Consider the following 16,108-nt stretch of genomic DNA (forward strand, 5'->3'; position numbering starts at 1 on the left):
TCCACTAATGGTATGTCAAACAAGTATAGTATAAACTCTTATTATTCAATTGGAAACCACACACAAAGGAAGTTCCAATCAGATTATAAATTGTTAACATGATTACATTAGTCATCTTATTCGATTAATGCTAATACTTGTAAATCTCGTCAAGCATTCATAATTATAACTTATGTTAACAACAAATCAAGTTCCTTTCATAGCTCAGGTGTCGGTTATACCATACAGTATGGGCTATAAAAGTACCAAGGATTTGTTGTACCAAGTGTTATACAACATAAAGCAAGATTAGTCATTTAACAAGCAAAGTATTAAAGAGTGAACAAGATAACAAATATAAAACATGTTAGTATCAAACATTAAAGTCCATATGAAGTTTACACTATACTTATTCTTACACAATTAGTGTAACTTTTTCACCTTGACATAATAAACTTAGCTAGACATAATGAAAGAAAGAAAAATAAATAAACAAAATAAGAACATGAATAAGATTAAAGTTAACTAACTAAATGAAAGGAAATGAAAGGCATAAACTTGATATTAATGAAAGTAAAGCATAAACATTATAAAAAATACAAAGAGAGAAAGCAAAAGCATAATCTTGATCTGGAAACCAAGATGCCTAAATGCATGGCAAATGCCTCCTTTTATAGGCCAAAATTGGGAACTATTGAGTTGATGACTAATTGATGAGTGGGTGACCAACTCTTGACTTGGTGACAATCCTTATCTTCTCTTGTCTACCCAAAACGTCATTGATAATGTCAAAATTGGAGGCACTTAAAAACATAAAAGTTGTAGGAAATTGTCTCAGATTTCTTGTGTAAAACATTCAGCTTATTTGGACTTTTAGAACTCCAGATATGGGCTAAATACTGAACAGTGCTCGGGCTGGAAGACAGATTCAGACTTCTTTGTTGTTGCTATAATGTGGACTTGCAAATGGCCTTTTTATATCTTAGGCTTCATACAAAAGTTGTAGGCCTATGTCTTACCTTTCCATCCATATAAAGTAGACCTAAATCTGAGATCTACAACTACAGATATAACCCAATTACCAAACAGTGTTTCGGTTTGCATTGCACCGATATCTCTTTTCTAAGTTTGGCCATCTCTTTGTCCTTCCAATTTCAGTTCTTAAATTCATCAATCAATCCTTTCATTTATGTGATAGGCCTGCATTTAAAATGAACATTTACCATAAATTAAAGGTATCTTATATTATTGGATATATTATTATAAAAGATGCTTTAGTTAAGGAGCCACTTAAAAACATGAAAGTTGTAGGCAATTGTCTTGGCTTTCTTGTGTAAAAAATTCAGCTCATTTGGACTTCTAGAACTCCAGATATGGCCAAAATACTGAATAGTGCTCGGGTTGGAAGACAGATTCAGACTTCTTTGTTGTACAGATTTGGGCTTCTTTGTTGTTGCTACAATTGGACTTGAAAATGGCCTTTTCAGATCTTGGGCTCCATATGAAAGTTGTAGACCTATGTCTTACCTTTCCATCCATATAAAGTAGACCTAAATATGAGATATATAGCTCCAGATATGACCCAATTACCAAACAGTGTTCCGGTTTGGATTGCAGTGACATCTCTTTTCTAATTTTGGTCATCTTTTTGCCCTTGTAATTTAAGTTCTTAAAGTCATCAATCAAATCTTTCATTTATGTGATAGACCTACATTTAAAATAAACATTTACCACAAATTAAAGGTATCTTATATTATTAGATATATTATTATAAAACATGCTTTAGTTAAGGAGTTATTGATACTTCAAGTGCAAAATGATGATATAAAACCATGATAAAAATGTACTTTTAAGTACTAATCAACAAGCAAAGTATTAAAAAGTAAACAAGATAACAAATACAAAACATGTTAGTATCAAACATTAAAGTTCATATTGAGTTTACATTATACTTATTCTTATACCATTAGTGTAACCTTTTCACCTTGACATAATAAACTTAGCTAAACATAATAAAAGAAAGAAAAATAAATAAACAAAACAAGAACATAAACAAGATAAAAGTTAACTAAGTAAAGGAAAGGAAATGAAAGGCATAAACTTGATATTAATGAAAGCAAAACATCAGCAACACGAAAAAATACAAAGAGAGAAAGCAAAAGCATGATCTTGATCTGGAGACCAAGATGCCGAAATGCATGGCAAATGCCTCCTTTTATAGGCCAAAATTGGGAACTATTGATTTGATGACTAATTGATGAGTGGGTGACCAAGTCTTGACTTGGTGACAATCCTTATCTTCTCTTGTCTACCCAAAACGTCATTGAGAACGTCAAAATTGGAGCCACTAGAACACATGAAAGTTGTAGGAAATTGTCTCAGCTTTCTTGTGTAAAAACTTCAGCTCATTTGGACTTTTAGAACTCTAGATATGGCCAAAATACTAAACAGTGCTCGGGCTGGAGGACAGATTCAGACTTCTTTGTTGTTGTTCCAATTTGGACTTGAAAATGGAATTTTTAGATCTTGGGCTCCGTATCAAAGTTGTAGGCCTATGTCTTACATTTCTATCCATATAAAATGGATCTAAATCTAAGATCTATAGCTCCAAAATATGATCTAATTACCGAACAGTGTTCTGGTATGGACTGCACCGACATCTCTTTTTGGAGTTTAGTCATCTCTTTGTCCTTTCAATTTCAGTTCTTAAATTCATCAATCAATCCTTTCCTTTATGTGATAGGCCTGCATTAAAAATAAATATTTGCCATAAATTAAAGGTATCTTATATTATTAGATATATTATTATAAAACATGCTTTAGTTAAGGAGTTATTGATACTTCAAGTGCAAAATGATGAAATAAAACCTTGATAAAAATGCACTTTTAAGTACTAATTAGTTAGTAATGATGTTTTGCTCAAACAAGAAGATAAGGATTGTCACCAAATAAAGATATATCTATTGATTCAACAATTAGACAACATATTAATAGTTTCAAATTTTAGCCTATAAAAGTAGGCATTTACCATGCATTTAGGCATTTTGGTTTTTAGATCAAGATTATGCTCTTTATTTTTTTCTTTATATTTTTGTAATGTTTAAGTTTTATTTTATATTATATCTTTCTTAATCTCTTGTTTATGCTTTTCATTTCCTTTACTATACTTATGTTCTTATGTTGTTTATTTATGTTTGTTTTCTTCATTATGTTTAGCTAAGTTTACTATATCAAGGTGAAAAGGTTTCACTAATGGTGTTAGAATTGTTGTAATATAAATTCAACATGAATTTGAATGTTTATATCTAAGAAAGTTTGTTATTAACATGTCCCATTTTTGTATCTTACTATTTCTTTATATCTTGCTTGTTAAATGATTAATCTAGATTTGTGTTATATAATACTTGGTACAACAAATCCTTCACACTTTCATAACATACTGTATAATATAACATACATCTATGTTATAGAAGGAACTTGATTTGTTGTTAACATAAATTAGCATTATGAATTCCTAACAATATTTAAAAGTTTGGTGTAACTTAAATAAGATAATTAATATGATCATGTTAAAAATTTATAATGAACTATTAAGGATAAATCATTTGATTGGAACCTCATATATGTATGGTTTTTAATTGAGTAATAAAAAGAATTTATACTATATTATTTTTAATACTATTAGTGGATCTTTTAACCTTGATATTTTTTTATCATTATTTAATCATCATATTAATATTGAATCTCAAAATCCTCTTTAATTCATCATTATTATCATCATTATTAGTGTTATTATTTATAATTTATATAATTAACCTCCTTGTTATTTGACCCTTCTCTTGCTGAGTTATTTATTACTTCGGCACTCTTATACTTGTAAGAAAACATCAATATTTTGATCATGTCAGTATACATTCTATAATATGCCCTCTCAAGTTGAGGGTGGAGGATTGATCTAAAACTTGAATCAAAAAGCAATAAACAGAGTAGTAGAAGTGGCTTAGGAAGAATATCGGCAAGTTGATCGTGAGAGGAGATAAAACGAATCTGAAAAACAAATCTAAATTTATTTCTTCATAACTTTGTCTCATACAAAATGATAGTTAACCACAATATGTTTAGTACGAGTATGAAAGATAGGATTTGTAGATAAATAAGTAGTAGAATGAATCTACAAATCTGTTAATAGATACTGAAGCTAGATAACCTCAATAGTATCATTAGCCAAGGCTTTATACTCGACATTGGTGGAGGAGCGAGCAATGGTGCATTGCTTGCTTGATTTCTATGAAACCGGCATGTGACAAAAAAAAAAACAAGAAAGCCACCCATATATTTTTTATCATTAGTACTACCTTCCCAATTTGTATATGCAAAGCCATGTAGATCAAATGAGGAATTGCAAGTGATATGTAAGTTATAGGTAGTCAGGTACCTAGTAGATAATGTAGAGTGCGTTTAAGAGCACTCCAATGAGAATCTATAGGAGCATGCATAAACTGACAAACTCTGTTAACCACAAAGTAGATATATAGTCTCCTAAAGGTGAGATATTGAAGATCACTCATAATTTGATGAAACTTTGAAGGTGAAACGACTAAAAGATTGATGTCTTCTCCCAAGTGTAAGAGTGTCGAAGTAATAAATAACCCGACAAGATCGAGGTCGAACCATAGGGAGGTTAATTATACAAATTATAAACAAAAATTATAAACAATAACAATACTAATAATTGTAGTAGTAATAATAATAATAATAATAATAATAATAATAATAAAGAAGAAGAAGAAGAAAAAGTTGATAAGAACTTTGAGATGAAAGATCAATGTAATATTAAACAATGATAACAACAAATTTCAAGGTTAGAAGATCCACTAATGGTATATCAAACAAGTATACTATAAACTCTTATTATTCAATTAGAAACCACACACAAAGGAGGTTCCAATCAGATTATAAATTGTTAACATAATTACATTAATTATCTTATTTGATTAATGCTAATGCTTGTAAATATTGTCAGACATTTATGATTATAACTTATGTTAACAACAAATCAAGTTCCTTTCATAGCTCAGGTGTCGGTTATACCATACAGTATGGGCTATGAGAGAGCCAAGTATTTGTTGTACCAAGTATTAAAGAGTGAACAAGATAACAAATACAAAACATGTTAGTGTCAAACATTAAAGTCCATATTAAGTTTACACTATACTTATTCTTACATCATTAGTGTAATCTTTTCACCTTGACATAATTAACTTAGCTAAACATAATGAAAGAAAGAAAAATAAATAAACAAAATAAGAACATAAATAAGATCTAAGTAAAGGAAAGGAAATGAAAGAAAAGTTAACTAAGTAAAAATAAGATAAGAGTTAACTAAGGTAAAAGAAAGGAATTGAAAGGCATAAACTTGATATTAATAAAAACAAAACTTAAGCATTACAAAAATACAAAGAGAGAAAGCAAGAGCATGATCTTGATCTGGAAATCAAGATGCCTAAATGCATGGTAAATGCCTCATTTTATAGGCCAAACTTGGGACTATTGATTTGATGACAAATTAATGAGTAGGTGCCCAACTCTTGACTTAGTGATAATTCTTATCTTCTCTTGTCTACCCAAAACATTATTGATAACATCATAATTGAACCACTTGAAAACATGAAATTGTCTCAGCTTTCCAGGAAAAAAAATAGAGGTCATTTGGACTTCTAGAACTCCAGATATTGGCCAAACACTGAACAGTGCGCGGGCTATAGGATAGATTCAGACTTCTTTATTTTTTCCTACAATTTGGACTTAAAAATAGTCTTTTTAAATCTTGGGCTCTATATGAAAGTTGTAGCCCTATGTCTTAACTTTTCATCCATATAAATTTGACCTAAATCCGAGATTTACAGCTTTAGATATGACCCAATTACTAAATAGTGTTTTGGTTTGGACTGCACCAACATCTCTTTTTTAAGTTTTGCCATCTCTTTGTCCTTTCAATTTCAATTCTTAAATTCATCAATCAATCCTTTCATTTATGTGATAGGCATGTATTTAAAATGAATATTTACCATAAATTAAAGGTATCTTATATTATTAGATATGTTATTATAAAACATGCTTTAATTAAGGAGTTATTGATACTTCAAGTGCAAAATGACGATATAAAACCTTGATAAAAATGCATTTTAAGTACTAATCACATCCCCAAACTACCTTATTACTAGTCCCTAGTAATCAAAACGTTAAAATAGAAAAACAATTTGCAAATTCCACAAAGCAAGGTGTTCATCATTCAACTTCCATTAATCTATCCAGATAAACAAACTCTTATTAAATTTATATATTTGCCCAATACTTCTTAAACAAGATATTAATAAACCTTCTTTTTATGCTCAATATATCAACACATAGTTATGGGGCTTTACTTTGAAGGAAAAAAATTCTTGTTTTAATGTTTAAAGTTAACTTCCTTGAGTTGAGAATTTTTTTCTTCTTTTTTTTTTAAAAAAATATATATACATGTAACTTAAAGCACAATGCATCTTTAACCCATGTAACGAGCTTTCGGCTAAAGACTCCCAAACCAGTTGGTCTTAGGGCATTAGGTGTTGAAACACCCCTGCGAGCTTAGTAACTCGGATTACCGATACTGATACGTAGATAGTGCAATATTTGATTTTCTTAAGTTTTTCTCCTCAACCCATGTAACAAATGTTGGGTCAATAGCTCCCAAATCTGTTAACTTTAGGGTATTTGGTGTTAAAACAGCCTTTCAGGCTTAATTGCTTAAGTTACAGAGGTTATGAAACCAAACTTATCTATATTTTTATTATCATCATTTTTTTCCTTTTTTTTTTGTTTTTTTATCAAATTATATACTATCCCTTTTCCTTAATTGTTACCTTTAATAAAAGAACATAAATAATGTAATAATCCAATGTGCAACCCATAATCATATGTTAAAGTGTATGTGTGAAAATTAAGGTTTAAGAATACATGTTAAATGAGTATATGAGGAGAATTAGGTGATAATAATGCAAGAGTTTGTAAACCTGAATATTTCAAGAAGTGTTATAATAAAGCTTGTTAAGAATGGTTACTAAGATGTAGGGGTGTTTAAAAAAATCGAAAAACCGATTAAACCGAGAAAACCGGAAAAAAAAACCGAAATGAAAAAAAAACCGATTAAACCGATTAAAATTTTGAAAAAACCAGCCGGTTCGGATCGGTTTTGGTTTTATAACCAAAAAACTGAAAAACCGAACTGAACTGAACCGAACCGAAACTGGAAAAGAAATCGAGCCAAACCGGAAAAACCGAGCCAAAACCGAGAAAAACTGAGCCAAAACCGAGCCAAACCGGAAAAACCGAGCCAAACTGATTTGAACCGGTTTTTCCCTTAAAAAACCGAACCGAACCGAACCGAAACCGGTCGATTTGACCCGGTTTCGGTTTTTTTTTTTTCAAAATTTTTTTTTCCGGTTTGGTTACTTTTTTTGATAAAAATCGAACCGAACTGAAAATGAACACCCCTACTAAGATGTATCTTAAGAGCCACTTTAACAAAAGAGCTCCTTTACCCTGCCATCCAAGTAACAACAATTTTGCACATGCTTTATAAAATAGAAAACACAGTTAGTTATCTTTTTGTCAACTACTACCCTCTCTTCCAACCAAAACGAGATATTGTCCTTAATGTCCTAAAGTAAAAAGATAGAGAATAGAAGACATCACCTAAAATAACGAACACTGACAAACTGAAACCCACTTAAACAAATATAAGAAACAACAAAACACAATAATAAAAATAAAAGACACAAAGATTCACAGATAAAGACGCAAATCTAATCTAAGCTTTTTACGGCTTTTCTCAGATGACCAATTTATATGATTTATGGAGGGATCAATTATAAGAATAAAAGATTGTAGTTGGTCAATCAATTGTTTAATAGTAACAATAGAGATTATGATTTATCATGTAGAAGATGTTAGAAATTCCTGTTCTACAGTATGATTAAGAAAAGACAACAACTTATCATAATAACTATTAATATTTAACAGACCTATGAGTTTATGGTGAATGTGTAGTTGAGCCCAAGAGAAAATATAAAATATCTCTTTCAATATGCCGAGACCACCTGGTAAGGCAAGGCATCAACATGGTTAAACATTGCATTCATTCAAGCAGACATTGTAGAGTCTTGTAGTTCCTCTCCAATTGTTTTTCCAATGATGTCTCCTTGTGCTAAAGCTTTGGAGGTGACTCTCAAAACTTGACTACCTCCTGAAAATACAGTTATTGACACACCTCTCATTAACCCAAGACTGCCTCCCTCATACACTAAATAAATCTTTCTCTCAATTAGCACCTGACCAAGATAATTTGCTGATTCTAAAAAATCCTTTTCTTTCCTAGGACTAGATCCATAAAAAACACAAATATTTCTTATGCGATGACCTGAGGAATGATTAGTACTTAAAAGTGTATTTTTATCAAGGTTTTATATCATCATTTTGCACTTAAAGTATCAATAACTTCTTAACTAAAGCATGTTTATAATAATATATCTAATAATATAAGATACCTTTAATTTATGGTAAATGTTCATTTTAAATGCAGGCCTATCACATAAATGAAAGGATTGATTGATGAATTTAAGAACTTAAATTGAAAGGACAAAGAGATGGCTAAACTTCGAAAATAGATGTCGGTGCAATACAAACCGGAACACTGTTCGATAATTAGGTCATATCTGGAGCTATAAATCTCAGATTTAGGTCTACTTTATATGGATGGAAAGGTAAGACATAGGCCTATAACTTTCATATGGAGCCCAAGATCTAAAAATGCCATTTTCAAGTCCAAATTGTTGCAACAACAAAGAAGCTCGAATCTGTCCTCCAGCCCGAGCACTATTCAGTATTTTGGTCATATCTGGAGTTCTAGAACTCGAAATGAGCTGAATTGTTTACACAAGAAAGCTGAGACAATTGCCTACAACTTTCATGTTTCAAGTGGCTCCAGGTTTGACGTTATCAATAATGTTTTGGGCAGACAAGAGAAGATAAGGATTGTCACCAAGTCAAGAGTTGGCCACCCACTCATCAATTAGTTATCAAATCAATAGTTCCCAATTTTGGCTTATAAAAGGAGGCATTTGCCATGCCTTTAGGCATCTTGGTTTCTAGATCAAGATCATGTTCTTGCTTTCTCTCTTTGTATTTTTTGTAATGTTTATGCTTTGCTTTCATTAATATCAAGTTTATGCCTTTCATTTCCTTTCCTTTACTTAGTTAACTTTTATCTTATTTATGTTCGTATTTTGTTTATTTATTTTATTTATGTTCTTATTTTGTTTATGTTAACTTTTATCTTGTTTATGTTCTTGTTTTGTTTATTTATTTTTCTTTCTTTCATTATGTTTAGCTAAGTTTATTATGTCAAGGTGAAAAGGTTACACTAATGGTGTAAGAATAAGTATAGTGTAAACTTAATATGGACTTTAATGTTTGATACTAACATGTTTTGTATTTGTTATCTTGTTCACTTTTTAATACTTATTTGTTATCTTGTTCACTCTTTAATACTTTGCTTGTTAAATGACTAATCTTGATTTATGTTGTATAACACTTGGTATAACAAATGCTTGGCGCTTTCATAGTTCATACTGTATGGTATAACCGACACCTAAGCTATGAAAGGAACTTGATTTGTTGTTAACATAAGTTATAATCATGAATGCTTGACGAGATTTACAAGTACTAGCATTAATCGAATAAGATGACTAATGTAATGATGTTAACAATCTATAATCTGATTGGAACCTCTTTTATGTGTGGTTTCTAATTGAATAATAAGAGTTTATACTATATTTGTTTGACATACCATTAGTGGAACCTCTAACCTTGACATTTGTTATTATTATTGTTTAATCCTTAGATTAATTTTCCATCTCCAACTTCTCATCATCATCTTCTTCTTCTCTTTCTTTATTATTATTATTATTACTACTATTATTATTATTATTATTATTATTATTATTATATTATTATTATTATACTTGTTGTTGTTATTGTTATTGTTGTTGTTATTATTGCTATTATTGTTGTTTATAATTGTTGTTTATAATTTGTACAATTAACCTCCCTGTGGTTCGACCCCGGTCTTGCCGGGTTATTTATTATTTCGACACTCCTGCACTTGGGAGAAGACATCAATCTTTTCGTCGTGTCAAGTTTTTGGCGCCGTTGCCGGGGAGGTAAGTTCTTGTATAAATTATAGTAGTTATTTTTTTTTCACTTTTCTTGTATATAACTTTGTTTCTTTTCTGTTGTTTCTTCTTCTTTTGTTTTCTTCTTCCTTTTATTCTATTCCTACACGTGCATGAGAGTGTGGTCACGTACATCAAGTGGTAGACTTTGTAGAGTATCCTCATCATTTTTAGAAAATATGGCCGAAGAAGATAATCAATCACTTCATAATGAGAATAATGAGAATAACCGTGCTAGAACACTTAGAGACCACATGAATCGCACAAGAACAAGTGCACCATCATGCATAGTTTTTCCTCCCGATGCATCTCATTTTAATTTTAAACCAGGTATTATTCAACTTTTACCTTCTTTTCATGGCTTAGATTTAGAAAATCCATACTTGCATTTAAGGGAATTTGAGGAGGTCTGCAACACATATAATAATTTAAATTGTAGCATGAACACCATCAGATTGAAGTTTTTTCCTTTTTCATTAAAAGATAAAGCTAAAACATGGCTACAAAATTTAAGACCAGGATCCATTCGTGCTTGGGATGAAATGCAACAACAGTTTTTAAAGAAGTTTTTCCCATCTCATAGAACAAACTCTTTTTAAAGAAGTTTTTCCCATCTCATAGAACAAATTCTTTCAAAAGACAAATCACCACTTTCACTCAAAAACCAGGAGAAACATTTTACCAATATTGGGGCAGGTATTGAGACTTGCTTAGTACTTGCCCTCATGATGGTTTTGAAATATGGAGATTGATTTCACATTTCTATGAAGGGTTAACACCTAAAGATAGACAAATGGTTGAATTGATGTGCAATGGAACTTTTGAAGATAAAGACCCTGATGAAGCAATGGAGTACTTAGACTTGTTAGCTGAAAATGCTCAAAATTGGGACACTGCGGGGACTTGTGAGGCACCGAGTAAAACTCAACCTCATACATCTAGTGGAGGTATGTACAACCTTAGGGAAGATCATGACCTTCAAGCCAAGTTTGCATCTTTAGCTAGAAAAGTCGAGGTACTAGAATTGAAACAGAGTGGTCAATTAAAATCTGTTGAAAACATTGTGTGTCAAATCTGTGAAACAAATGAACACTCAACCAACGATTGTCCAACCTTGCCTTCTTTTAAAGAATGTCTCCATGAACAAGCCCATGCTTTAAACAGTTTTCAAAGGGCCAACCACAACCTATACTCCCAAACATACAACCCTGGTTGGAGGAATCACCCAAATTTCAGTTGGAAGAGTGAGAACAACAATGCACAAACTTCACAAGCACCATTTCAAGCACACCACAATTTCCAAAATTCTTATGGATATGCACCTCCTTATGCTCCACCTCCTAGAAGAAATCTTGAGGATACATTGCATGCATTCATTGAAAAGCAAGAGATAATCAATACTCAACTTGCTCAAAACATGACAGATTTTAAAGATACTCTTGCAAAATTCACATCTGCTCTCAGTTTCCAATAGAAAGGTAAGTTTCCATCTCTACCACAACAAAATCCTAAGGGGCAATACAATGCAAATGCAAGTAGTTCCAGAAGCCAACACATGGATCAAGTCAAATCAGTCACTACTCTACGCAGTGGTAAGGTTATTGAAAAACCCTCTCTTGAACCTTCTGAGAAAGATGATGAGTCAATTTCTAAGGGAAAGGAAGGGATTGAATCTGAAAATTGCAAAGAAACGACTGATTCTCCGCCAGCTCTTTCATTTTCTCATGCCATGACCAATCAGGAAGAAATCGAGGATGAAAAAGACACCGAAAAGGTTGATGCGGATCTTTTATCAAAAGTGACAACAGATTCGACACCCGACATCACATCAATCGATGATTACTTTCCTGATAAATCTCTACTTTCTCTTAGTTCAATGCCTCGGTTTGCTAAAAATATCAATTTTCTTGCTTCAGGATTTTTGCCAGCTCACTGGAGTATTGAAGATAAAAGAAAATGTTTGAGCAATGAGCAAACTTTTTGTTGGGATGACCCTTACTTATTCAATTATTGTCCTGATCAAATATTTAAAAAATGCATTCTCGACAATGAGGTAAGTAATTTCATTAAATTTTGTCACTCTAAGGCATGTGGGGATCATTTTTCATCAAAAAATAGGATTGTAGAAATCTTACAAAGTGGATTTTCCTGGCCAACCATATTCAAGGAGTCACATGCATTTTGCAAAAACTGTGAAAATTATCAAAAGGTGGGATTTATTTCAAAACACAGAGAGTCTTTAGATAATCTTCTATTGACTCTTAAGTCTCATCATAGTCGAGATAAGAATCGTGTAATTCATGACTTATGAATCCATTTTCATAAAGAACATACTTGACTTAGTCTTGGGAATCTGACTAAAAAAGACCCTGTTTGCTAGTTTTTAAGAAAACTAGATGGGAAGCCTATCCCCGACCCATTGAGGGCGTTTAAGCTGTTCTTGGACATAAAACCAAGAGAAGATGTGAGCCACATTCACAACTGCGATTTGAATTTTTTTTGTTTGTAAAAACTTGTGTCTTTTGGTTTTATTATTGTGTTTTGTTATTTCTTATTTTTGTTTTAGTGTGTTTCAGGTTTTGTCAGTATTCGTTATTTCAGGTGATATCTTCTATACTCTATCTTTCTACCTTAGAACATTGAGGACAATGTCTCGTTTTGGTTGGGGGGAGAGGGTAGTAGTTGATAAAAAAAAAATTGTTTTTCATTTCATAAAGCATGTGCATAATTGTTGTTACTAGGATGGTAGAGTAAAGGAGTTCTTTTGTTAAAGTGACTCTTGAGACGCATCTTAGTAATCATTCTTAACAAGGTTTATTATAATACTTCCTGAAATATTCAGGTTTACAAACTCTCGTATTGTTACCACTTAATTCTGCTCATATACTTATTTAACATGTATTCTTAAACCTTAATTTACACACACACACTTTAACATATGATTGTGGGTTGCATATTGGATTATTACATTATTTATGTTCTTTTGTTAAAGGTAACAACTAAGGGAAATGGATTGTATATAATTAAAAAAAAAAAGAAAAACATGAAAAAAAAAAAGAAAAAAAAAGAAAAAAAAATGAAGATAATAAAAATGTAGATAAGTTTGGTTTCGTAGCCTCCCTAACCTAAGCAATTAAGCCCGAAGGGGTGTTTTAACACCTAATACCCTAAAGTCAACTGACTTGGGAGCTATTGGCCCAACGCTTGTTACATGGGTTGAGGAGAAAAGCTTAAGGGAATCAAACATTGCACTATCTACATATCAGTATCCGCGACCCGAGTTACTAAGCTCGTAGGGGTGTCTTAACACCTAATGCCCTAAGACCAACTGGTCTGGGAGTCATTAGCTGAAAGCTCGTTACATGGGTTAAAGATGCATGATGTTTTTAAATTATATGTATATAGATTTTTTTTTAAAAAAAAAAAAAAAAAAAAGACAAAAATAATAATCCCAACCCAAGGAAGTCAAAAAAAAAGAGACAAAAATAGTAATCCCAACCCAAGGAAGTTAACCTTAAACATTAGAACAAAAATTTTGTTTTCTTCCAAGAAAAGCCCCATAATTATGTGTTGATACATTGAGCACAAAAGAAAGGTTTATTAATATCTTGTTAAGAGGTATTGAGCAGATATATAAATTTAATGAGAGTTTGTTTATCTGGATAGATTAATGGAAGTTAAATGATGAATACCTTGCTTTGTGGAATTTGCAAATTGTTTTTCTATTTAACGCTTTGATTACTAGGGACTAGTAATAAGCTGGTTGGGGGGTGTGATTAGTACTTAAAAGTGCATTTTTATCATGGTTTTATATCATCATTTTGCACTTGAAGTATCAATAACTCCTTAACTAAAATATGTTTTATAATAATGTATCTAATAATATAAGATACCTATAATTTGTGGTAAATGTCTATTTTTAATGCAGGTCTATCACATAAATGAAAGGATTGATTGATGACTTGAAGAACTTAAATTGCATGGATAAAGAGATGGTCAAACTTAGAGAAGAGATGTCGGTGCAATCCAAACCGGAACACTGTTCGGTAATTGGGTCATATCTGGAGCTACAGATCTTAGATTTAGGTCCAATTTATATGGATGGAAAGGTAAGACATAGGCCTACAACTTTCATATGGAGCCCAAGATCTAAAAAGGCCATTATCAAGTCCAAATTGTAGCAACAACAAAGAAGCCCGAATCTGTTTTCCAGCCCGAGCACTGTTCGGTATTTTGGCCATATCTGGAGTTCTAGAAGTCCAAATAAGCTGAAATTTTTACACAAGAAAGCTGAGACAATTGGCTACAACTTTCATGTTTGCAACTGGCTCCAATTTTGACGTTATCAATGACGTTTATGGCAGACAAGAGAAGATAAGGATTGTCACCAAGTCAAAAGTTGGCCACCCACTTATCAATTAGTCATCAAATCAATAGTTCCCAATTTTGGCCTATAAAAGGAGGCATTTGCCATGCATTTAGGCATCTTGGTTTCCAGATCAAGATCATGCTCTTCCTTTTTCTCTTTGTATTTTTTGTAATGTTTATGCTTTGCTTTCATTAATATTAAGTTTATGCCTTTCATTTCCTTTCCTTTACTTAGTTAACTTTTATGTTCTTATTTTGTTTATCTATTTTGCTTTCTTTCATTATGTCTAGCTAAGTTAGTTATGTCAAGGTGAAAAGGTTACACTAATGGTGTAAGAATAAGTATAATGTAAACTTAATATGGACTTTAATGTTTGATACTAACATGTTTTATATTTGTTACCTTGTTCACTCTTTAATACTTTGCTTGTTAAATGACTAATCTTGATTTATGTTGTATAACACTTGGTACAACAAATGCTTGGCACTTTCATAGCCCATAATGTATGGTATAACCGACACCTGAGCTATGAAAGGAACTTGATTTGTTGTTAACATAAGTTATAATCATGAATGCTTGACGAGATTTACAAGTATTAGCATTAATTGAATAAGATGACTAATGTAATCATGTTAACAATATATAATCTGATTGGAACCTCCTTTGTGTGTGGTTTCTAATTCAATAATAAGAGTTTATACTATACTTGTTTGATATACCATTAGTGGAACCTCTAACCTTGACATTTGTTATTATTATTGTTTAATCCTTACATTAATTTTCCATCTCCAAGTTCTCATCATCATCATCTCCTTCTTCTTCTCTTTCTTTATTATTATTATTATTATTATTATTATTATTATTATTATTACTACTACTACTACTACTACTACTACTAGTATTATTATTATTATTATTATTATTATTATTATTATTATTATTATTGTTATTACTATTGTTATCGTTATTACTATTATTGTTGTTTATAATTTGTACAATTAACCTCCCTGTGGTTCGACCCCGGTCTTGCCGGGTTATTTATTACTTCGACACTCCTGCACTTGGGAGAAGACATCAATCTTTTAGTCGTGTCACCTATACTTTTAGTATAATTGTATGAAAAATGTTTTTTTTTAGTATAATTAATTTTTAGAGTGTTAATGGTAAAAATATTATTGTTTGTTTTTATTGATATTATTTTTTTAGTATAATTAATATTAAAAGAATTATTATATTATTTCTTAATATATTTTTTTAGTATAATTGATAGTGTTGGTATTAAAAATATTATTAACTTTTTAGTCTAATTAATAGTATTGATCTCAAAACTATTATTATTTGTTCTATTAATATTATTTTTTAGTATAATTTATAGTATTAGTCTCTAAAATATTATTATATTTGGAGTTATAAATAATAGTATTTTTATAATAATTCATATTATTGCTATTAAAAATATTATTATTTTCATTAAAATTTATAAGAGTAT

This window comes from Populus euphratica, unplaced genomic scaffold, assembly GCF_000495115.2.
Source record: "Populus euphratica unplaced genomic scaffold, PopEup_1.0 scaffold828.1, whole genome shotgun sequence".
In the NCBI taxonomy this organism is placed as follows: Eukaryota; Viridiplantae; Streptophyta; class Magnoliopsida; order Malpighiales; family Salicaceae; genus Populus; species Populus euphratica.